The sequence below is a fragment of the Cynocephalus volans genome, unplaced genomic scaffold (assembly GCF_027409185.1).
Source record: "Cynocephalus volans isolate mCynVol1 unplaced genomic scaffold, mCynVol1.pri scaffold_35, whole genome shotgun sequence".
NCBI lineage: Eukaryota > Metazoa > Chordata > Mammalia > Dermoptera > Cynocephalidae > Cynocephalus > Cynocephalus volans.
The window spans coordinates 4,657,242-4,681,459 of record NW_026902463.1 but is presented as its reverse complement, the minus strand read 5'-3'; the positions used below and the strand labels follow the sequence as shown (position 1 = coordinate 4,681,459).

Below are 24,218 nucleotides of genomic sequence, written 5' to 3'. Positions count from 1 at the left end.
AGAAATACCTCCTTCTGTACATCAAGTTTTTCAGAGCTGGTGGTTTGAATTCTCAGCCACATAATGGATACCAGACATAAGTTTTCTTCCAGTTCCCTCGTAAGAGGGTACCCAGCTAGGGATTCTTGTTTGTCCATGTTCTGGAACAAGACAGGTTTTTTTAGGATAGTCTTAAAAATAATTCTTTAATCTACGTTAACGTGTGTTGTTTGGAATCCAATTAGTCGTTCTCCAGAGGAAAATCTGCTTATACTTTTGGTATCCAGTTGCGATGATTCTATGAAGGTACCTGAAATCCAGGAGGACAAACTCATGGGCCACCACCCACTGGCTACCTCAGACCCATGACTTTCCTGGATCCAGCAGCCCAAAGCTTGATGCTCAGGAAGAGCACGATGGAGATGAAGGAACACGTTTAAGGATAAGTCTGTGACACTGGCCAGTGTTTCCACTAAACCCGTATCATGATTCCGTCGTCTGTGCTATTCAGCATGACTCGTTTAATTCCAGAGATTAAAAGAAATTAAAGTCAAATGTCTTTATGGGTTTTTGTGACCATGGAAACAGCCAAGACAATTTTGGTAGATTTCAGAATAATCCATGGGAAGAATCTAGAAAATGTTACCTTGATTGAACACTTTTTTCAGATCACAGAGTTAAAAGAAAACAATAAAATCTTGCCTCTCTCCTCCTCAGGTTACTTTTGTCATAGAAACTCAAGGATTGGGTCAAAGTTTTGAGTTTTGCATGATTTAAGCTCCGCCATGGGGACATTAAGTAAAGATTGTGTATTGAATTTTAAAGACGAACTTCTGAAGCTTTTGAGTTCAAAGAGACATGCTCTGTCAGAAAGAGCTTTCCGGCGGGGAGGGACTCCATTGCTCTGTGCACAGAACGCCAGCCCCGTGCAGGGCTGAGTCTGGCCCACCTTCCCGCCTTCATAGCAGACAGTGCAGCTTCTGTGTCACTACCCGATAACGTTTGCAAGGGGACCTATGTGACACGGGTGCACCTCGGGCTCTCTCGCAACCCGTCATGTGACAGATCCGGGAGAGGGGCCCCCATGGGGATCAGCCCAACGCAGACCCCCTCCTCTGAGTCCTGCTTTCCTCCCACCCAACGGGGTTTGTTCTCAGGACCCCAGTGCTCTGGTACAGCCAGATTGAGGAACTGGGAAGGGACAGGCCCAGCAGCAAAGCAAGGAGACTGGAGACACTGGGAGCTGGGAAGGATGGGGTGCTACACCTGTGCCTATCCCACACGAAGCCCACACCCACTGTTCTGGGCTCCCTGAGACGCCCACCATCTCCTCTGGGCTGCATGAGACCCCCACCCTCTCCTCTGGGCTCCCTGAGACCCCCCTCTACCCTCTGGGATCCCTGAGACACCCAACCCTGTCCCCTGGGTTCCCTGAGGCCCCCACCCTCCCCTCTGGGCTCCCTGAGACCCTCTCGCTTCCCACATGAAGGCCCCTGTGTTGCCGAGCTCCTTGCAGGGGGTCTCTCACTGGGCTGTGCCTGAGGAAGCAGTGGGGGCCACGCTCTCCCTCAGTGTCTGAGTCAGGGTGGAGACCACGAGAGTGGCCAGGTGGGTGCTGGAGGACAGCCAGGAGACCAGACCCCGTGCGGCCATTCCTGTGTCACCCAGACAGGGAAGACTTGGACAGGACCAGACACAGTCTGGAGCCAGACCTGGGAGGACAAGCTGGCCTTGCACATGAGGAGAGGTCTCGGGATCCATCTGGCCATGCAAATCCCAGGAGGGGGTGTCTGGGAGAGCTCCTAGGAGCACAGTGGGCACAGCCCCTGGATGGCCACAGGCTGGCAAGCGGTGGGCTGTACCCCACGAGCCCCCAGGAGGCACTGCCCAAGCACGATGCTTCACAGCCAACAGGAGAGTCTCCAAAGTTGCGGTGAAGTGACTCCTCCACAGCAGAGCCCAGTGAACCAGATGGGCTGGGGGAAGCACCCGTCTCCAGCCACCGAGTCCTGAGGCCTTCAGTGGTCTCCTCACCTACTGGTCCCTGTCCCAGACGAGGGGGCTGTTCTGCTCCACTTAGTAAAGCCTGGGCGACCTGCACGTGTCATCCACCCTGTGAGGCTGGGGGCAAAAGGCTAGACAGAGGGTGCAGCTGGGACCATGTGCAAGCTCTGTCCTCACCTGTGGGTCCCAGGACACGGCCCCAGCCCTGGAGCCTACTCTCCTCACCTGTGAGAGGTGTGGGAAGGACAGGTACTGAGCTGGGGGGAGTGGGAAGGAACAGGAGGGGCCGTGTGTCTGGCAGGGCTGTGTGTACAGCAGGGCCACCTGGCCCGCCATTGGAGAAGTTCACACACACCCCATTCACACACTCAGGAGAGGGGTACAGATTTATTTTTGTTTTTTTTTAACTTATCCCTGAATGCTGAATTCTGGAACTCAAAAACACTGACCACTATAAGTTGAATGTAAACCTAATAAAAAAATACGATTTTTCCTTAGTGCCAAAAGGGAAAAAGGACACTACCCGACTTCTCTCAGGCATTTCCTTAGGAAAATGTGCCATCTCAGGGCTCCCTCAGTGTCTCCAACTCTGCAGATCACTTTAAAATCTGAATGAGCCAGGGGCCAGCTGTGCATCCCATGAATGTCTTTCCAGGAGACGAGAAGCCTCCTGTGCAACGTGAGCATTAAGTGGGGCCCTGTCTCCCTGCCTTTGCTGGAGTTTTGCTCTAAGAGTTAATTTCCCACTCCTTGAAAAGATGCAAGTAGTTTCACTTTTCTTTTGGGTAAAGACAATGGATGTGTATGTGATGGGCTGTATCCACCTGCATTTACGAAGGTGAGATTCTCTCTGTCTCTGCGATCTCTTAGCGGTGTTCCTGGTTTGTTGCTTTTCCAATAATAAAACTGTTTTCTTTCTCTTTTACCTTTGTGGGGAGCTTTCTGGGCTGTGTCTCGACACCAGCAAGGGGACAGCAGGGCAGTCTCTGAGTCCGTGAACACCCGGTGCCCAGCACGCGCTGAAAGAACTAGAAATGCCAGTTGAGGCGCCTCAGAACAAAGCTTTTAATACCTCGTCACTGAAACATCCCAGAGGGAAACCAGTTCTTGCCACGCACTGATGGCTGGCCTGGATGGTTCAGAGCTGACACTCCAGCCGCCCACTCCGAGGTGACACCAGCCCCACCGTGGTGTCGTCATTGCCAGCAGACGCCCAGGCACACACAGGCGGAGGTGGCCTGCTCTGCTCTGATGCTGGAAAAATGCGATTTGCTGGCCGAGGGTGTCTTTTCATTCCAGAAAGAGCTTCCAGAATTTGCCATAGGTGGCGTTGCTGATGGTGACTGTAACATCGGCTGCCCCGTCCTCAGGTATCACGTCCACCTGCTGCACAGTTGCCTCCTTCTACAGCCAGCTGGGGACGGAGAAGCACGTTCCATGAAGACCGTGAGGACCCTCCACCCATTTGGTCAGTTTCAGCATAAATACCCTGGAGGACAGCCTAGTCACCCCCAAGCCCCTGCTCAGACCTCCTTGTGTTGCTCAGGGAGGTACAGCATGTAGCCCAAGAATGTCCATGAGCACAGATTAGGCACCTGGTGTACGCAGGCTGAGTCATTAACACAGCTCAGGTCCTTTCAGAAACATCCCAGCTACTTGCAGAGTCAGAAAACAGACCTAGGGTTGCCAGGGTGGAGGGGGGCAGGGGGAGGGACGCTGGGGAGAGGTTGGGTGGGGACACAGGGAATAACTGCAATTTGTGGTGAGGGGCACACTGAGAGTATTGATCTGATCATCACATCTTGGGCACAGGAGGGGATAGCTCTGTGCTCCATGAATATGCATAATCAATTAAAAAAAATAATCCCAGCTGATGCCTGCACATCTAAAGCTGGGGGTGCTCTGCCTGTTTTGTGGCTCTCCCCAAACACCCAAAGGCCCAGTTCTGGGCCTGGCGCTGGGACCCAGGTCATCACCCTTTCCCACCCGCCAAGGCCGCTCACCTGAGCTGGGCCCCTGCCAGGCGGACACGGAGGGTGAGGACCCATCTCCTGGTGGCTCTCAAAACCGCCTCTTCCAGCTCAGTTCTCAGTTCCTCCAGCCCATGCCCCAGGAGGGTGGACACAGCCAGGACGTTTGGTTCTGTGGGGCTGTACCTGCCAGGGTAGGACACAGACCCAGAGAGGACACAGACCCGGCTCAGCCTCAGGGATGACCTGTTGAGAAGAGGGTCCCCTTGTCACCCACCCACAGCCGGCTTGTGACACTTCAATTGGTACAAGGTGAAGACACCAGCCCCACCGGATGGTTAGGACATGGAAGAGTGAAAAGAGGTGGCAGAGGCGGAGGCAAACCCCAGGCTGGGAACGAGGAACTGTCCTGAGATCACCCCTGCCCGCCTGCTGGCCACACCTGGGGAACGGGATGCTCAGCCGGCACTGGGTCCTTGGCTCACCCAGGCACCAGGTCCACCTTGTTGTGCACTTCCACCATGGAGTCCAGGGGTGGGGCGGGCAGGCCTAGGCCCTGCAGGGCAGACAGCACGCTGGCTTTCTGCAGCTCCGTCTCGGGGTGGCTCACATCCCTCACATGGACAATCAGATCCTGCAGGACGGGCCACACGTCAGAGCTGAGGTGAGTCCGACCCCAACCCCACACCCGTGGATGGCCTGCACGGTCACTGCAGGCCGGTGGGGGCAGGAGCTGCCCCGCGTGCAGTCTCAGACGGGCACCTGAGGACGGGGGCTGCTGAGGCCACCCATCGCCCCTGCGTCCGGATCCCACCCACTACCCGCCGTGACTCGCTTAGGCCACTGCTTGTGTGACACGGGGACCACCACTCGGTGCCTGACTGGTCTCCGGGGCCACAGGTACCTGCTCTGCCCCTCCAGATCCATGGACAAGGTGAGTGCCGGGTGTGACCACCCATCCACTGACACCTCATTCAAAGCTTCCAGCTGTTTAATCCTTCTGAAAAATCTTTAAAAAAAAAAATTTAAATGATTTCATGTTTTAAAGGATGCTTTTCTTCATTTTAAAAGTATCTGTACATAGGTTCCTTATGCAAAGTCTGGAAAACACAGAAGAGAGGAAAATAAAAGCCACGTGTAATCCTGCCACCAGAAACAGGTGCCACTTACAGATTAGGGTCTTCATGTCTAGGTTTTGGGGTTTGTTTGGATGTTACTTAAGCTTTTAAAAAATCTTTTCACTTTGGAAAACTTTAAGACTTTCAGAAAACTTGCAGATGTTGGAGTGGGTAGCCCCTGGCCCTTGGCCACCTTTTCCCACAGTCCACCCGTGATGTGAGTGTAGGCACCTGTCCCATTGGAGGGCCGACACTGTTACATGCTTGTCACTCCTCACCTCGTTTGATTTCACTAGCTTTCCCTGAAGGCCTCCTGCCCCAATGCCCAGAAGAAACAAATACGTAAAGTCCTCACGTCTCAGGCTCCTTGGCTTTGACTGCGTGTAGTTCTTCTGCTCCAATGGTTGTAGGATGTCCTCTGTCTGGAGATTTTCTCAGGTTGACACGGGGTTAAGGGTTTTGGGGGTAGACCACAGAGCAGGGTGTCCCCCTCAGCACCTCATGTCAAAGGCACTTGCTGCCAAACTGACCCTCCATTGGGGACGCCAATCCTGGCCACCTGGCTGCAGAGTGTTTGTCAGGTGTGTCCCTGTTCAGTGACTCTCTCCCCAATGATGTCCTTCTTGGAAGACGTCACTAAACACAGCCCACACTTGTGGGAAGGGTCCACCTCTTTGAGAGGTTGGAGCTACATCAGTCACTGTTTTCAGGAGATTTATCTCTTTTCCCCATTGCAGAAACATAATTGAGAAGGAGCTGGAAGTGGCAGGTAGGATCCTCCTCTGGAGCCACCCTAACCCTAACCCTCACCCTAACCCTAACCATTAACCTAACCCTAACCCTCACACTATCCCTCACCCTAAACGTAACCCTCACCCTCACCCTAACCTTCACCCTCACCGTAACCCTCACCGTAACCCTAATCCTAACACTCACCCTAACAATAACCCTAACTCCTAACCCTAACCCTGACTCCTAACCCTAACCCTAACCCTAACCCTCACCCTCACCGTAACCCTTACCCGAACCCTAACACTCACCCTAACCCTAAACCTAACCCTAACCCTCACCATCACCCTAACCCTCACCATCACCCTAACCCTCACCCTAACCCTCACCCTAACCCTAACCCTAAACCTAACCCCCACCCTCACCCTAACCCTCACCCTCACCCTAACTTTCACCCTCACCCTAACCCTAACCCTCACCCAAACCATAACTCCTAACCCTAACCCCTTTGAGATCCCCTGTGGACAGGACCGCGGGGCAAGGCTACGCTAGTGCTGAGAGCCAGATATGTGCCTCATGACAAGCCTGTAAGGCCGGTCACGACCTGAGAGACTGCTCTTCAGGACTCGAGGCTTCTTGACTGACGCATGCGCAGTACCCAGAGTGGCGAATGCCTGAGGTTTTGGGCAGGATCGTCCACCAGGCGGGAAAGAAGTGGTGCCTATTACTGACAGGTTTAGGTTCCGCCCTACTCCCTGCCCCTTTATCCCTTCCTGATCGCTTATTGGCGGGAGCTCGGATTGGCGGTTTGGTGGTACCGGCGGCTGCGTGGCCGTTTCAACGGTCGTCTCCCTCCTGAGAGGATCCGAGCGGGCGCCAGGCCAGGGTGGGCCGCGCGGCAGGAGAAAGCCAGGGAGACTGACAGGAACTCGGGAAGTCTTTGCCGTGCAGTAAGAAACCCTTGTAAACCTTCAGCCCAAGACCTTCAAATTTCAGCCTGGGAAACCCCAGATCCCCTGATCCCCAAGAGACCTCGAATCCGCTAACCTGGACTGACCTCAAACCCCCTGGGCCTGAGACACCGATGCACCTCAGCTTCAGACACCTTCAAATCTACCGTTCACCCACAGGAACGCCAAATCCTCTAATGCTTAGAGCCCAAACACCCTAAGCCTGAGGAAACACAATTCCCCTCAGCCTAAGGCACCCCAACCCCCTCAGCCTGGGAAACCCTAAATACCGCAGCCACAGAGAGACCAATTTTCCCCAACCTTAGAGATCCTGCTCAGCCTGGAAACGTCCTTCAGCTTCAAAGACCCCCAAATAACGTCAGTGTCAGAGAGCCTAATGCCCCCTAATGAGAGACCCCAAATCTCCTTAGCCTGAGAGACCCCGAGTTTCCTCAGCCTCAAAAATGCCACATCCTCTCATCCTGAGAGACCCCAAATTCACTTTACCTGATGAATCCCAAAGCCTCTCAACCTGAGCATCCCAAATCTCTTCAGCACGAAAGACCCAAAATCTTGTCCTGAAAAACCCCAAATACTATCAGCCTGAGAGACCCCAAATCCCCTCGACCTGAGAAACCCCCAGAACCTCAGCCTGAGAGACCCCAAATCTCATTGTCCTTGGAGACCCCCAATCTCCTCAGCCTGAGGGATTGCTGCTCCTTAGAGATCCAGGCTGCTTTACTCCCAGACTTTTCCAGAATCTCCTGGTGGAGATCCCGGAAGCCTTCCTATGAGAAATGTTCATTTCCTCTCCCTGGAGGAGAGCCCCGCTGGTCAGTGTAACCTGAGTCCCACCAGTCAGGGGCCCTCAAGGTCTCCATGGGACTCCCCTAGCCCTCACACCTCAGGAATCCCCTTGAAGACGCCTAGCCTTGACCCTCAGTCACCTTTGCCACCCTTCCTCAGATGCATCAAGATGCAGGGGAACTGAAACAAAACAGCTTACATTAGGTGGTCTGTGATGGCCAGCAGAGACCCCCCCATCCTGTCAATAGCCCCCAGACCTCCCCAACGCCCTCCAGTCCTTGCAGGGTCCCCACATCTTCCTGGTCTGGACACCCTGGCCAAGTGGAGAAGACAGAGCCTGGCTCTGGGCAGTGGTCTGGGCTGTGGCCCCCTCTCAACAACCTCTCTTTCCACAGGAGCTTTGGCCTTGCAGCTGGGAGACTCACGGGACCTTCTCTACCTTGGAGGTGGAGCAGGGCCTGCCATCCTGTCCCGGCATCATGAGCTCCAACAGCTCCCCGGAGGAGAACCCTGAGGGAGATGCAGGGAGAACAGGGCGGAAGCCCATGGTGAGAGGTGGGGGAAGTCGAGCGAAGCTCCAAGCAGGATTTGTACGAAGGATGGAGAGGGGGTACTAGTGACAAGCAGCTGGTGTCTGGAGGGCCACAGACTTGTGGCCTGCAACTCTGTGTGACCCTGGCTGTGCATGTGCATGCAATGGGGACAATTGGTCCTGTCTGGGACATGAGGGAGAAAAGGAGACAAGAATCAAACTCTCTGTGTTGGGGAGAGCTAGGAAAATGCTGTGTTCTCTCAAACAGAACACAATCTGGGGAGGGAGGTAACGAACATCTTTATCCTTGTTTCACAGAGACCACCCCAAGACCCCAGCCTATGTTCTGATTGTTAAGATTACAAGGCAGAAGAAAAGGCCCCACTCGATCTTGTGATGTGTGCAGTAAATCACTGATGAACTATGTTATTTTCTCTAGGCTAAAGATGCTTCCAAAGACATTCCCATATACTTCTCCAAGGAAGAATGGGCAGAGATGGGAGAATTGGAGAAAATTCACTATAGGAATGTGAGAAGGAACGATAATGTGCTGATTAATTTAGGTAACTTCTAGTGCTGGTTGCAGACCGGCCTGCGAAATATAAAACAGGTCTTCTGTCCCCGTGTTATTTTGGCTCTCTCTTAGGCAGCTGCATGGGCCCACAGTTCTCTTCTGTATGGAGAGAAATCTGGAGGGGAAAATTTGTTCTTCTTCATCTTTTTTTTTTTTTTTTGTCAGTGCACAGCCGAGTATCGGCACTAGTCATGCAGAGTTCACATCTTGACCTTGTTCAAGACTCTCCCAGCACGCGCTGAGCCACACTGGCTTTGTGGTGCTTTCCATTGCCACCACCCTTTGTTCCTCCTCTCACCACTTCCCTTTTAGGACAAAGATTTGGCTTCTTTCCAGGTGTCGGAGCCTCTCAACCAGCTTTCCTGTGTCACCAAAGGCAGACCAAGCACCATGTGGATGACACTGAGGATTCTGATGAAGAATGGACACCTCGACAGAAAGGTGAGGGGCCAGGAGGAATTAGAGGTGACCTCCTGAAACCATCCTGGGTTGAGGTCTCGGCTTTATCTCAGGAGTTAACAAAGGAGACCATGTTCTCTCAAAAACGTAAATGTTCAACAAACAAGCAAGGTGCAATACATTATATACAGTAAGAGGCTATTCATATAAAGGTTTTAAACCTGTAAAATAATTACATATTTTATTTACAGATACAGTAATAAGTGCTAAACGTATAAAAATCTGAATGTGAGTAAGAAATACCAAACTCAGAAGTTATTATCACAAGAGAAGGAGGAAGGGCTGGCAGGTGGCTTCACTGCGTCATAGTTAGCTCTTTTGTCTGTTTTATGTCTATTTTTGAATTTTGAAATAAAAAGTCGAAATGAAAACATTTCCATCAGCTGTGTCCGAATGTTGGAATAGGACTGGATGGTGATGGATTTATAGGTTTTCCAGCATTATTCTCCACACTGTTCTATATGTTTAAAGTTTATCATTCTTTAAAGTAATAAAAGAAAGACTGGTTTTGCTAGACATTGTTAATTAATCAGCGGGAAATTAACTAAACTTTCATTGAACTGTAAATCCACCAAAAAGCTTTCTAACCCTAATGTCTTAATAGTTCAGTCATTGGATCAACGGTCTTAGAAGAAGACATGACTAACCCCATGGTTTGTCATACATCGTTATCTGCACTCAGTTGATCCCCACCTTAGTCACTTTATCGTCTCTTATCGAGAAATCTTGTGGGATTTCTACAAGAATTTTTTTTTTTTCCTTTTGAGATTTCTTATGAGAAATCACACAACGGCAACTTACCCTTTCTAACAATTTTTGAGTGTTTGATATTATTAACTAGATACACACTGATGTGCAAGAAACTGCTAGAACTTTTTCATCTTGCATGACTAAAGCTACACCCGTTGAACAACAACACACCATTTCCTCCTGCCCCAGTTCTTGGCAACAATTCTACTTTGTTTCTATGAATTTGATTACTTTAGATACCTCATATAAGTGAACCATGCCATATTTGTCTTATTGTGACTGGCTTCTTTAACTTACCAAAATGTCTTCAAGGTTTGGCCACGTCATAGCACTGGCAGGGTTTCTTTATGTTCTAAGGCTGAATAATAGCCCATTGTATTTATATACCACATTTTCTATATCTATTCACTTGTTGATGGATATTTAGGTTGCTTCCACCTCTTGGGGGGAATCTCTCTCTTCCTCTTCTTGTAAAAGCACTATTCCCATCATGAGGGCCCCACCCTCATGAACTCATCTAACCCTAATTACTTCCCCAAAGCTCCATCTCCCAATGTTATCACACCAGGAATTAGAATTTCAACATATGAATTTTGGAGGAGCAAAATCCAGTCATAGCACCCATTTTTTAACTGAGTTTTTTTTTTGTTGTTGTTGTTGAGTTGTAGGAGTTCTTTAGATATTCTAGGTATTAACCCTTTTTCAGACATATGGTTTGTAAATATTTTCTCTCATTCTGTAGGCCGCCTTTTCACTCCACTGATTTTTTCTTTCAGTGCTCAGAAGTTTTCAGGCTTTACATAGTCTCTTTGTCTATTTTTGCTTTTGTCACTGATGCTTTTGGTGTCATTTCCAAGGAATCATGGCCAAATTCGATTTCTTGAAGCTTTCTCCTATGTCTTCTTCTTGGAGTTTTATACTTTTGGGTGTTAGATTAAGGTCTTTAATCTATTTTGATGTTATTCTTGTATGTAGTGTAAGATAAGGGTCAATCTCCATTCTTTTGCATATGGCGATCCAGTTTTCCCCATACCGTCTCTTGAAGAGACTGTCCTTTCCTCCATTGTGTGGTTTTGTTTAGCGTTTTTTCATGAAAGTTAAGCCAATTCATTTTTTAAAAGATAAATGTAATGGAAACCTTGTGAACACAAGAAGAAGCAGAGATGAGGTTTGGTGTTGTTTTCTTTGCTTTGTGGTGGGTGACCATTTACCTCAGTTGGTGAGAGTGTGGTGTTAACACCAAGATACAGGGTTCTATTTAAAAAAAAAAACAAACATTTTAAGAAAATTAGCAATGCCTCCAATAGAAGCAAAGGTCTTAATGTTACTTCAGAAACCGTTTTCAAATCACCCGTGGATAATACTTGAAATTGTCACTCTAGTTCAGAATTCTCTGTCCCTAATGAGAATCTTCTGAGCTGGGAAATATTTACCGACCAAAACACTGATTTCTCATCACCTTTTAGTCAAACCTCCTCGGGCGGCCTTCAGAGTGGGACAGAGTAAACACCAGAAGGTGAGTAACTGAAAAATCCTATCGACAAGTCAATCTTCCTAATGGAAGATCCAAACACATGGAAGGGAAGGAGAATGTGCAGAGTATCCTAGGACTGCTGCCTTCCTTTTCTGATCTCTTCAGCACAATGTCTGACATCATCATTTTAAGAGTTAATAAGAAGAGCAACAATAATCACTACCACTCGTTTTATTTTTGCAATATTTCAGACTTTATTTTAAGCATTTTACATGAATAAACTCACTCAAACCTTACAACTATAACTATAACCATTTTGTGGATGAAAAAACTGAGCTACAGAAATGTTTGAGATCACAGTCAGTAGTGGTTCAGTCTAATCCAATACTCCTTCATTCTCTAAAGTACTTACAAGCTCATTAAAACTTTCGTGTTTTGTAAAGTTCATGCTGACTTACCCGGACACCTTTACATTATTCATCGGACTGATTATTTCAACCTAATTCTTGTCTGCTGTGCTAAGTGAGAGATACGCTAAGACACTCTGAGGGAAACTTGCAAATATACAGTCAATTTGCACTGCGCATGGTCCCAGAGGAAGACGGAGATAGTTCCTACTCTCTCACAAGGGATGTATTCAGATGTGAGAAAGTTGCTCCAGGCCCTGAGAAGTTTGAAGTTTGACTGAGAAACAACAGATAGGAAAATGACTTAGCACTTCATGTACTTTACACTATCCAGTAGAAATGCATCCTGGTACTGATTTTAAACTCTCCTCCCTGTAGGAAGAAGTAACTACTCCTTTCTCTGGGCCCAAATTAGGCAAATGTCATGCTGTTTCGAATCATTTATTTAGCCTGCTGCTTCTGTATTGTGAGCTCTTTGAAAGCATGGTCCATACCCGATTTTTCTCAGGAGTCCCAGGCGAGGCTTAGAGCCCCTGAGGGCCCCCTGAATGTTTTCTGAATGATTCCAAGTTTTGCAAATTAAAATACGTGTAACAGGGTCAAGTAATGCTGAAGATAATATCTTTGAATTAGATTTCAACTGTAGAGATGGTTGAGGAGGTAAATCGATGTCAGGACTATAAGAGAAATTATTAATCTCATGTTTGCACTGTATTTAACAACTCGCAAAACACTTTGGTGAACATTATTGCATTTCATGTTCACTATACCATTAAGAATGAGAATGCATGCCAATTTGTGGATCAGAAAGCTGAGTAGAATTAACTAATAGTACACCCTTCCTTAAGTAGAATTGGTACAGGAACCAGTTCATTCAATTCCAAAGTTAAATATTCCTTCCAGGTTATGGCAGTATGCAACTCTTAGCATCACTTTCTTAGTTGTCTGCATACATTTATACCAACTGTTTCTTCTCCTCCCAACCTCACTGTTCATTTTCTAGATGTGTGTTGTACCCTCTGTGCTTTTCTACATTTCTCTTTCCATCAAATGTCTACTAGTTCATAGAAGATCCCCTCTTTTTCTCTATAAGCCCCTACCTCCTTCTTTCACAGACCTGGTTGAGTCTCCTGCTAGTATTCCAAAATATTCTCCCTCACTCACTCTCACGTATATAGAGAAAGTTGAAAGAAAAGAGCCTTAAGACATGGGTTCTAGTCCTGGAGTCACTACCCAATCAGGCCTTTCCTTTTCTCTCTGGTATTCAGAAGCTCCAGGTTTTTCAAGGGACTGTTGAACAAAACTCCTACATGTGAAAAAATGTTGCAAGCCCTAAGAAACTAAATAAATGTATGTTGGTTTTTAAAATGTGACTCTCACATTAAAGGGAATGTCCAGGGCACTGTTAAGTAATGAATCTAGTTTGAAGAAATTGCCCGGAACAACAGATTTCCTGAACACAAGTGACTCAGAGGAGGCCCAGAAACGAGTGTCCCCTCCTGCAGAAGCAAGTACCTCCAGACGGCACTCTAGACAAAAATTGGGTAAGAGAAAATAATTTGGGGACTTTATCCCCTCTAGGTCCTTTAGAAAGGTTGATGAGTATGGTCTAGATATGTGGCGTAGACTTTCAATAGGCCTGCATTTAAGCTGGACTATGCTGAGACCAGAAGTTAGGTACTGTACTGAATAGCATGTGGGAACACCAACTCTGAAGTCACACGCTTGTTTTAATCCACGCAGAATCATTAGGGCCTTGGGCAGACATTATAAATTCTCTGCACTCCTTAAAGCTAATCTGTAAAATGAAGATAAACACATATAGCTCATATATGTTTTAAAAGCATTAAATTAAATATAAAAGAACTGATACATACAACTGTGATAATAGAGACCACATTTTCTTATTGTACATCCATGCCTTTGTTCCATGCCTAATATATAATGCACCCTCAACAAATATTTTGTGGATAAATAAATGCATGAATGAACTGTTTTGTAAGTAGAAAGTTTGGGAGGTTCAATCTGATCATGGGAATCCAGAAACTAAAATTGACTTATGCATCTGTAGTCAGTGTGGAGTCTTAGTCTCTCTGAAATAATAGTTAAGAGGTACTGAAGGGGTGGGGAGCCAGAGTATGTAGAAGGATAGATAATAATTTGATGGTAATAGATTTCACATCTTCTGAAAAAACAGAAACAAACACTCCAGACTCCTAACTTCACTCACTTACTCTTCTCCAATGTAGAACTCGAGAGAAAGAAGATTGAAGTGAAGGTGTACAGCCTGCGAGAAAGAAAGGTTCGGTCATACAAAGAGGTCGATGAGCCTCAGGATGATGACTACCTGTGTAAGTGACCCTTTTGGCCCACTCATGGAGAAGGCTATATCCCGGTAGAATAATTTTATCTTGTTGTTTGACCCCAAATCATTCCTTTACTCTGGTGGCTTGGGATACAGGATTGAGGCTAAATTATGTAACTGCTGGGCTCTTTCTGAAGCTCTTTATATCCAGGAACATGCACTATACTTTTCCAAACCCCTGCTTCTCTCGCCTCCAGATTGTGAGACATGCCAGGACTTCTTCATCGACAGCTGTGTGGCTCATGGTCCCCCTACATTTGTAAAGGACAGTGCAGTGGACAAGGGGCATCCCAACCGCTCAGCCCTCACTTTGCCCCCAGGGCTGAGAATTGGGCCGTCGGGCATCCCTGAGGCCGGGCTTGGAGTATGGAATGAGGGATCCGATCTTCCACTGGGTCTGCACTTTGGCCCCTTTGAGGGCCAGATCACAGAAGATGAAGAGGCAGCCAACAGTGGCTACTCCTGGATGGTGAGAAGGGCCTATCTTACCCCATCTTCTTGCTTCCTATATCCCTTCTGTGCCTTTGGTGGGACATCACCTTCTACATGCTAGAACATGGATACTGGCAACATGGTTAGCTCTGTGTACTTAGTGGTCTTTGCATGAACCTGGAACTCCTATTTAAAGGTCAGAGGGTGAGCGGGAGAAAAGTGGCACAGAGACAGAAAAAGTGCATTCTCCCTATGGGGCCTCTGCTCTGACTGGACAAATCAACTCAGATGTGTAGATGATGCTGAGGAGTACGCAGCATGTGTCACCATTGGCGGCTGAATCCATGCAGGCTCAAAATGCATCGATGACAGTACAATAAAATAATTCTGATTATTACCTGCCCCTCAACCCCAAAATGACTAACTTATTTTTCTGAAACTCAGATCACCAAGGGGAGAAACTGCTATGAGTATGTGGATGGAAAGGACAAATCTCTTGCCAACTGGATGAGGTAAGGCCAATAGGTTTCGGGTTCCAGCAGGGACACTCATCTCTCTCAAGCTCGGCTTCTTTCCTCCTCAGCATGCCTCCCTCGATGGTTTTTACACTCTCTGTTCTCCTTACAATGTTCTTTCATATTATGAACATCCAGGAAAAAATAGATAAAATATAAATATTGCCATTTCTTTTATGAAAAAACTAAATCTCTATGATAGAAAAAATTGGGGCACCAGAATAAACGCTGAGGAGCCTAGATTCATTGGGGATGCTGGATTCGCACTTTAATTGATCTAATCAGCATTTATTAAGCACTTACTATATTCTTGTTTAGAAAATGGAGTACATCACATGAACAGATCACACAACCCATGCCCTCGTGGAGGACTATTGCGCGGAGATGTGAAACATTTGATTATAGGAGAAGTACACAAGGCCAAGACAACCTAAAACAAGGGACCTTTAATCTGTGAGGGCAGGAAATCTTGCCAGCTTCAATGAAATTAAAACCTGAAGCCTGAGAAGTGAGCTGCAGGGTGGTCACGGGCCTCTGTGCTGCATGGACGAGCCCCTTTCTATGAGGGACTCTCATTTTATTAGAAGATAAGAATATGGACATGCTGTTATTATTCTGTATTTCCATGCTAGGACAAAGGGACCTCTAAGTTTCTATGGGAACCCAGGGAGGCAGGTGAATGGCACCTAGGTAAACTATGGGAGATTAGAGAAAGGTCTCTTAAAAGAAGATTGACTTGGGCTGAGTAAAGAATGATGTGTGCTAATCCAGAAGCGGAGTACATGATTGATCAAACACCAAATTCTGTGCTATCAGCAGAAATCGATTCAGAGTTTAGAGAAGTGAGAAGTCAGTGTTTTATGGCCAATCAAGGTGGAGGTAAGTCTGTAATTGGGCTTTGAAGAATGGATAAGTAGGCAAGGGGGGGAAAAGCATTCCAGGCAGGATGAGCACCATAAGCAGGACTTGGAGAAAGAGGCTTAGGTATGAACAGCAGGTTCCTGGAGGAGTGTAACGGCATGGTCCGTCACAGCATGGGGGCCTTGACCATCTGGTGACAAGCCCAACATGGCCCTGGCAGGTAGTGGAGACTCACTGCCTGTTATTTTCTGTCCCTTTGTCTGCCTCAACCCCAGGTATGTGAACTGTGCCCGGGATGATGAGGAGCAGAACCTGGTGGCCTTTCAATACCACGGGCAGATCTTCTATCGAACTTGCCAGGTCATCAGGCCAGGCTGTGAACTGCTGGTCTGGTACGGGGATGAATATGGCCAGGAGCTGGGTATCAAGCGGGACAGCAAGCGGAAGAAAGAGCTCACAGCAGGGAGAGGTGGGCACCACTATTATTCTTTAAATAGAATAGAAGAGAAAGAATTCTCCTTGGGAATTTTCATGGTACAACTCTTAAGTAGAGTAAAATGCAGTCGAAAGATGGAAAAATTTCAAATCAGATGCTTCTGAAATTAAGGATTCATTTCATTTGCCTTTGACTCTTAGGGACAATTTATATTTTGAAATTTTTGTTCTCATTTTATTTTTTTAACTTCTTTATATGAAAAATATATAACAACATATAGTCCTGACGGGCTTAGAGACAAAGAACAAGTCTCAAGCACCTACCAGCTCTTTTATCAAGGCAGTTTCATCTGGCTCTTTTAATTGTTTCTTAATTTCTTCCATATTCCTAAATAACATGCATATGTTGTTATTCATTCATTCATTATTTCAATTAGTTGTCACGTGAATTCCTACTCTGTGCCAGACGATGTTCCAGGAACAGGAAATACACACAGAACAGGATGATCAGAATATGTGCTCTTGAGCAGCTGACACGTGAATTAAGGAAACACGCAGACACGCACAGGCATGTGCATATCAGACAGTGATTCGTGCTTTCAAGAAAACTAATCCAGAAAAGAGCCTAGAGATCATCATGAGGGGAGGGAGGGTGTGACAAGGGACGGTCAGGGAAGGTTCTTCTCAGGACATAACATTTGAGAGGTGCAGAGTTGTTGGCAAAGGACTCCAGGCAGAGGGAGCAGCTCGTGCAACAGCCCTGAGGCAGGAGAGAGTGAGGGTGTTTGAGAAATGGCTCAGACCACCCAGATGAAGGAAGCAGAGAAGAGAGCAGAGGTCAGAGAGATACACAGAAGCCTGGACATGTAGTGCCCATGATTCCTGCCCAGAAACTGGGGATTTTCCTAAGATGGAAACAATTGTGGAGTTTTGGTTAATTTTCAGAAAATAAACTGCAGTGGGTAATCCCATCAGAGGCCACTTTAGACTCCAGGTAAGAGAGGATGGTGGGTTGGATAAAGGTGGGAGTCAGGAGGTAAGAAGTCTGATTAGGGATATAATTAAAACAGAACTTTCTAATAAATTTGAAGTGGCCTAAGACTGAATGAAATAACTCAAGTAGGAATATTTGGCATGTCACCCAAGGAAGGACATATTTTCATTTTATGATTTGTGGACAGAGAGAGAAGCAATTCACAATCTAGTTTAGGCAGCAGGAACCAGAGTCGTTTACTCAAGGGGGACTGGACCACTCTGAATCCCACTTCCTGATGGAGAACCAGGTACACAAGAGTCCTCAATTAAATGTCTTTGACAGGGGAAACTCAAATTCAGTGTTCTTTAACCACTACTCTACACTGCCTTCTACATTTGTGCATCTCCAGACGAAGTGGTTCCTGACTTTATAGATCCCTTTCCCCTCATAAGAAAAGTCACTAAGGATGAGTCCATCCATAACAGCCCCTTTTCGTGTTGCTATAACACAATACCTGCGACTGGATAGTTTATAAAGAACAGAGGTTTATTTGGCTTATGATACTGGGACAGCTGCATCTGGCATGAGCCTCAGGCTGCTTCTACTCATGGTGGAAAGTGGCAGGCAGCTGGCAGGTACAAGCGGCAAGAGGAAGCATGAGAAAGAGAGATGGGGGAGGTGGTAGGGTCTTTTAAACAACCAGCTCTCGTGGAAACTAATAGAGTGAGAACTCACTCACTACTGCCACCTTCCAGGGAGAACATTAATTCATTCATGAGGGATCTTCCCCCCATGACTCAAACAGTTCCCAACACTGCCATATTGGGGATCAGAATTTCACATGAGTTTTGAGGGTTCAACACATCCAAAATCTATCACCATCTACGTAATCCAAAGTCAGTTATTATTTCTCAGTAGAATAAAATAGCTGCAGATGCTCTATCAGGGAAAGTACCCAGAGATTAGGGGGAGAAGACGATATGATATGACCCAGAAGATACTTGTAGTGTGTGTGGCAAAGTCACTGCAGTTCCTTCTGTATAAAGACTGAAGCTGCCTCTGATGCTACTGAAGGTCCCTGGTTTGGCTGATACATAGACAAGGCCCATGACCTAGGATTTCTGGGTTTCTGAGGAAGATGTAGAGAACAAAAATGGAATGAAAAAAGACTGTAAAGGAACACTCGGTGGGAGACAGCAGGCGTTACCACATGAGGAATGATTAGGGGAGCAGGCCTTACCATACAACTAAGCAGATGTCCCAGACAGTGTTGTCTACACCTCCCCTAACCAAAAACTTCCTCTTTCAGCAGAACAAAAGCCAGAGATCCACCCATGTTCTTCAAGCCCTCTGGCCTTCTCCAGTCAGAAATTCCTCAGGCAACATGTGGAACACAATCACTCCTCTCAGACCTTCCCAGGGACATCTGCAAGAGAACTTCTCCAGCCAGGGAATCTCCATCCAGTTGGTCAGAATCAGGAGCAGCAACGTTCTGATCCACACAGCTGGAATGACAAGGCTGAAGGTCAAGAGGTCAAAGAAGGGTCCAACCCCTTATATAAAAGGACAAAGCAGAGGTGAATTTCAAACACATTTTCCAGCCCACCCAAAGGACTAATGGGGAGTTCTCAAGAAGAGTCCAGAACAGGCCAGAAAGTGCATCCAGAGGACACAGGCAAATTATTTGTGGGGTTAGGAATCTCAAGAATTGCAAAAGTCAAGTGTGGAGAGTGTGGGAGAGGCTTCAGTAACAAGTCAGGCCTCATCCTACACCAGAGGACACACACAAGGGAGAAGCCCCAGCAATAAAACCACATCTCAACAGAGAGAGAGGTGGCCACCACACACCTCCACGCCCCAGCACTGAGGGGGCTTCAGAGAACGTCTTTTGACCTCTTGCCTTCCCCAGGAGTGTCGAAAAAGATGTAAGCGATCAAACACACCCTCCACTTTCATGACCAGAGACGAGGCAGAAAATGTGGGGGGGCCGGGATTCCTTTAGGGCTCACAGGCTATGGACAGTTACAGATCCCCTCCATGTCCCACATGGCTCCCCTCTATGTTCTTCTGGCCTCCTTTTCCAATAAACGTTGTTCCCACACAAACCTGCAGCACGGGCTGTGTACCTCGTCCCCAGTTCCAAAGGTGAGAGAGTCCGGGAGGCCACGGGAACTCAGACTCTCAGCCGGGTCTCACGGGAACCAAGTCCCACTTAAATCACCTCTCGCCCAGGGAGAGAACCAGGGGAGGAGATGGAGACAGGGATGGGTCGGGAGGGGACCACCCCCACCAGCGCCCCATGGTCTCTCCCGTTACCCCCATCTCTGTAGCCTCAGAGGTGAAAGCCAGGCACAGACACGAGTGGGAACTCAAGAGAAAAGGAAAAGGAGTCAGGAAACCAGTTGGCCAAGGCCCCAACTTCTTCTCTATGGGTCCAGTCATCAGGTTGGGTATCAGGTATCATAGCAGAGGGGGCAATTGCAGCCCCAGGATCTGGGGCACGTTTACAGAGCAGGGCTTCAGTGGTGGGGTGGTCCCAAACCCTTTAATGACAGAGCCCTCACCAGCTGTGGGCTCTTGGTCCCTCCTCCTCCAGCTCCGGGAAACAGTGAAAGGGGGGCGGGGGGAGACTGCTGGGATCTGGGTTTGAGGCTGCCCTACATATAATCAGGGTATGCTCCTGCGTAGGTCCTCTCCCCCAGTCCCAAAATTTCCACCTGTAAAATTAAGTCTCTGAAATGGGGGAGAGGGAGGCGGGGCCTAGAAAAGGGAAGGAGTCATGGGACAAGTCTGCCTGGGCGGGGACTCAGGAGGAGAATGCTCTAGGAGGTCGTAGATGGATGGAGTCATGGGAGTAACATTTTGGGGACTCCACTGTGACCTGTCTGAAGCTGGGGAACACAGGACGGGGTATAAAAGGCTGGTATCCAGGGCCAGGGTTCCACAGAAGAGCTGGGGGGAGATGGGGATGGCACTACACCCCCTGCTCCTCCTCCTGTCCCTGTCCCCTCTTGGGAGTGAGCCCTCACACAGAGAAGAAAACCAGGTCACTGCACAGACTGAGTGCGTCTTCAGCGGGAGGCCGGCGGGCACAGGGGAGAAAGCTGATGATCCTGTGCCAGGTGGGCTCTGAGCTTTGGGGGCACTGCCTGGCCTGGGTGCCCCACGTGACTCAAGGCCCTGTCTAGGCACAACTCAAGGGAGCTAGGTGGGCAGGACACAGACCCAGACTTGAAGTCCTGTGCCCCTTAGGGCTGTGACTGTCATACAGCATTCAACGTGGGAGCCAATTTCTGATCAGACTCTGCTGTTGAGAGAGAGACAGAGAGGCGGTGAGTTCACAGAAAAAGCCAGGCAGGCCTGGAGTTGGCAAGTGCATCACAAGCAATGAAGTTGTGATGAAACCCAGAGTCGCAAAAACAGCATTTAAGTCCTCTAAGAAAAGTGCCAAAAGTCATCCCTGCAGAAGTGTCGTGGCTGTCCTGCTGTGCTCAGAATGCTGAGGAAGGAAATCAAAGGTTACCGAAACATCCACTTGCTGGTTCAGGGTTACAGGATTTAAACAACATGCTGGAGACTGACTGCATTGGATACATCACAAGGTCATACGGGGAATCTTAAACAAAATGCTGGAGCCAATTCGGATCCTAGAAAAATGCGACTGAGTAGAGGAAGCGCTTGCCTGGGCCCTTTCAGGGTAAGGAAGTGTTTGAGGTAACCTGAGAACCAACCCTAACCACAACCATGATATCCAGCCCTAAACCTCGAAGCGTAATCCTAACACTAACCCCTGCAATACTGGCCTCCCTGTCCCTGCAGTTCCCATCAACAGAACCCACCCCCTGGGGTCTTGGGGTGGGGCTCGGGGCCACACAGCTCTGGAGCTGAAACCATTTCTCAAAACTCCTGTATCTTGCTTTCCAACCGGGAATCACAACCCTGTCTACATTGCCTATTTCCTTTCAGTAGACAAGAGTGGAAGCCAGACTGAGAAGGGGCCTGCACATGGATCACAGGTAGCCCTGAACCCTATGAAGACCACATAAGAATTTCAAATCAACTTGCCAGAATGAAAAAAGAAGCATCCCCAGAGTGCTTGAAGTGCAGCCAGGGATGGCAGTCACAGGACCATGCCGGGTGTTGGGATTGAGGTGTCTGGGCACCCACATTCCCCTGGGTGGATCTTGTCACCACAATCTACCCGTTGTCCAATCTGACCCTCAGCAATGTACCCATGGTGCCCGGAGGTGGGCAGGAACCATCACACATCTCAGAATTCACCCCAGTGTCCCCCAGCTGATGACTTTCAGAGAGCTGACACTGAGCACATCTGCCTGACCTTGTCCTAAACTCCTCGTGTGTCAACCCACATAAACTCAGAAGCAGCCAGTGACATTGATAATACTGTGATAGATGGAAAAGAACAAGAGAGCAGAGTTTGATTGTGTGAGATATACAGTGATAGATATAAAGTGAGATATATATATATATAGTGAGGAATTCATATAGTGAGGGATATATAGTGAGAGATATATATAGTGAGAGAAATATATAGTGACATAGTTATAGTGAGATATTCATATGGTGAGAGATACATACAGTGAGCTATATGTGCTGAGATATTTATATAGTAAGATATTCATATAATGAGAGAATTATCCAGTGAGAGATACAGAGTGATATATTTGTACATAAGCACACTATTATAAAAATCTCCATTTCTTGGCAAATTACCCAAGAACTCAGCCAATATGTGGCAAAATTTAGTCACAGACCCTGGTGTATTAGCCCATTTTTGTGTTGCTATAACAGAAATACCTGAGACTGGGTAATTTATAAAGAACAGAGGTTTATTTGGCTCAGGATTCTGGGACAGCTGCATCTGACGCGGGCCTCATGCTGCTTCTACTCAAGGCGGAAAGTGGCAGGCAGCCGGTGGGTACAAGCAGATCACATGGTGAGAAGCAAGAGAGAGAGAGAGAGAGAGAGAGACAGACAGACAGACAGACTCTTTCTCTCTTCTTTTAAAGCCCTCAGAACCACACGCCTGACCACCATTATTAATCCATTCACTACTGCACGGTCCTACAATCCAATCACCTCTTTAAGGCTCCTCCTTTCAATTATCCTAATAGGATTTCTCACCCTCTTAACAGTCACAGTGGGGGCCAAGTTTCTAATACATAAAACTTGGGGGACACAATTCAAGCTGCAATGAGTTTTTGGGGGAGGCATGATTCAATCCGCTACACCTGGCGTCGTGGCTCAAGCTCTGCTCAGGTAGCCCCTGTCCAGTGATGGCAGATCCCCTGGACTGCTGACGCCCTGCACGCTCGGCTTCCCACCTGCTGACAGGCTCCATCTGGCTCGAGGAGAGGGTGAAGGATGCAGTCAGAAGGGGGACACTCGGGAACCAGCTAAAGTAGGGGCAAACCTCCTGTCTGCCAGCTGCCCACTTCCTACACCTGCACCCCAGCTGTCACTCTGCGGCACCTACACCTGCCCCTCAGCTGTCGCTCTGCAGGACCTACACCTGCACCCCACCCTCAGGCTGCCATCTGAGCCGAATGCTGGGGGATGGGACCGAGCGGAGCCGAACGGTGGCGAGTAAAGTCGAGCGGTGGCGGGTAGAGCCGAGTGGTGGCGGGTGGGCCGGATGGAGCCGAGTGAAGCCGAGCGGTGACGGGTGTGGCGGGTGTGGCGGGTGTGGCGGGTGTGGCTGGTGGGCCGGGTGGCGCCGGCAGAGAGCTGGGCGTTGGACGGGGGGAGCGGCGCGGCTGCTGGGCCCCGGCGAGCAGGTGGCCCGGGGCGCGCGGTGGTGCCCGGGCGCTGGGAGGCTCACGGCGGCCGTCGCACAGCCTCTGGCAGAGCCTGGCCCTGGGCGGCACCCCGGTTGCCCCTTTCGCTACTTGGCTCCCTCCCCGTCCTGATTCCCGCCCCGGACCGCGCCTGGCGCACGTCCCCAGGGCTCACGCTGCGGTGCGGCTGCGAGCCCCGGGCTCCCGGGCTCCAGGCTTCGCCGCCCCACAGCTGTGTGGACCCGGCCCGCAGGGTCCAGAGACGGGCCGCACGCACCGCGACCCAGGGTCCGCTGCTCCGCCCGTCGGTCAGGAGTGCTCTCGCGGACACCTGCTCTCTGCCGTGTGGCCACCCGAGTATGGATGGACACGACGCCCTCACAGCCGCGCTCCCTCTGGGACCATTAGTCCTACTCGCTGCTGCAGCCCGAGGGTCCCCTGGCCCTGGACAGCCCTGGGATGATCCCTCGCCAGGACGCCTTTCTGCTGCCTGCGCCATCCTGGGCTGGGGACTGACCTCCCTGGCCATGCCACTGACCCCTGCGAGCGCCCAGCCACGGCGCCTCGCAAGCTGCATGGCTTAAGGTTGGGGCCCAACCCAAGTGGGGCCCATCTAAGCCCATCTCTCAGTGCACCCGTCAGTATCTCTCTCTAAGGAATAATCTTTATTGTGGTGAAACATTCGTAACATAGAACTGACCATCATGACCATCTAAGTGTCCAGGTCAGGGGTATTGAGCACGTTCACACTGCTGTGCAAACATCACCACTGTCTCTCTCCAGAACTCTCTCATCTCCCAGACTGAGACTCTGCACCCACTACACACCAACTCCCACAGTGCTGGGCTGGCAGCAGCCAGTGGAAATCTGCCCTGTGGGAATCTGACCACCCTGGATCCCAGTCTCTCCGCAGCTGGACTTGTGGTGAGGCTGTCGCACGGAAAAGGAACCAGAACGCCCAAATGAGAATTTTAAAAGGGGGTCTTTACCGGCAACTGTCTCTCCAGATATTCTGGTAAGAGAAGAGCCCTGAGTTTAAATTGAAAGGGTCTATTAAAGGCACATAGTCACACAGGCAAGAAA

The 24,218-nt window shown here is 48.8% G+C and overlaps 1 pseudogene; it reads left to right on the top strand.

Moving 5' to 3' along the window:
- Window positions 1–8,036: 8,036 nt before the first annotated feature.
- On the top strand, window positions 8,037–23,719 carry LOC134369029 (histone-lysine N-methyltransferase PRDM7-like; annotated as a pseudogene).
- The last annotated feature ends 499 nt before the right edge of the window (window positions 23,720–24,218 follow it).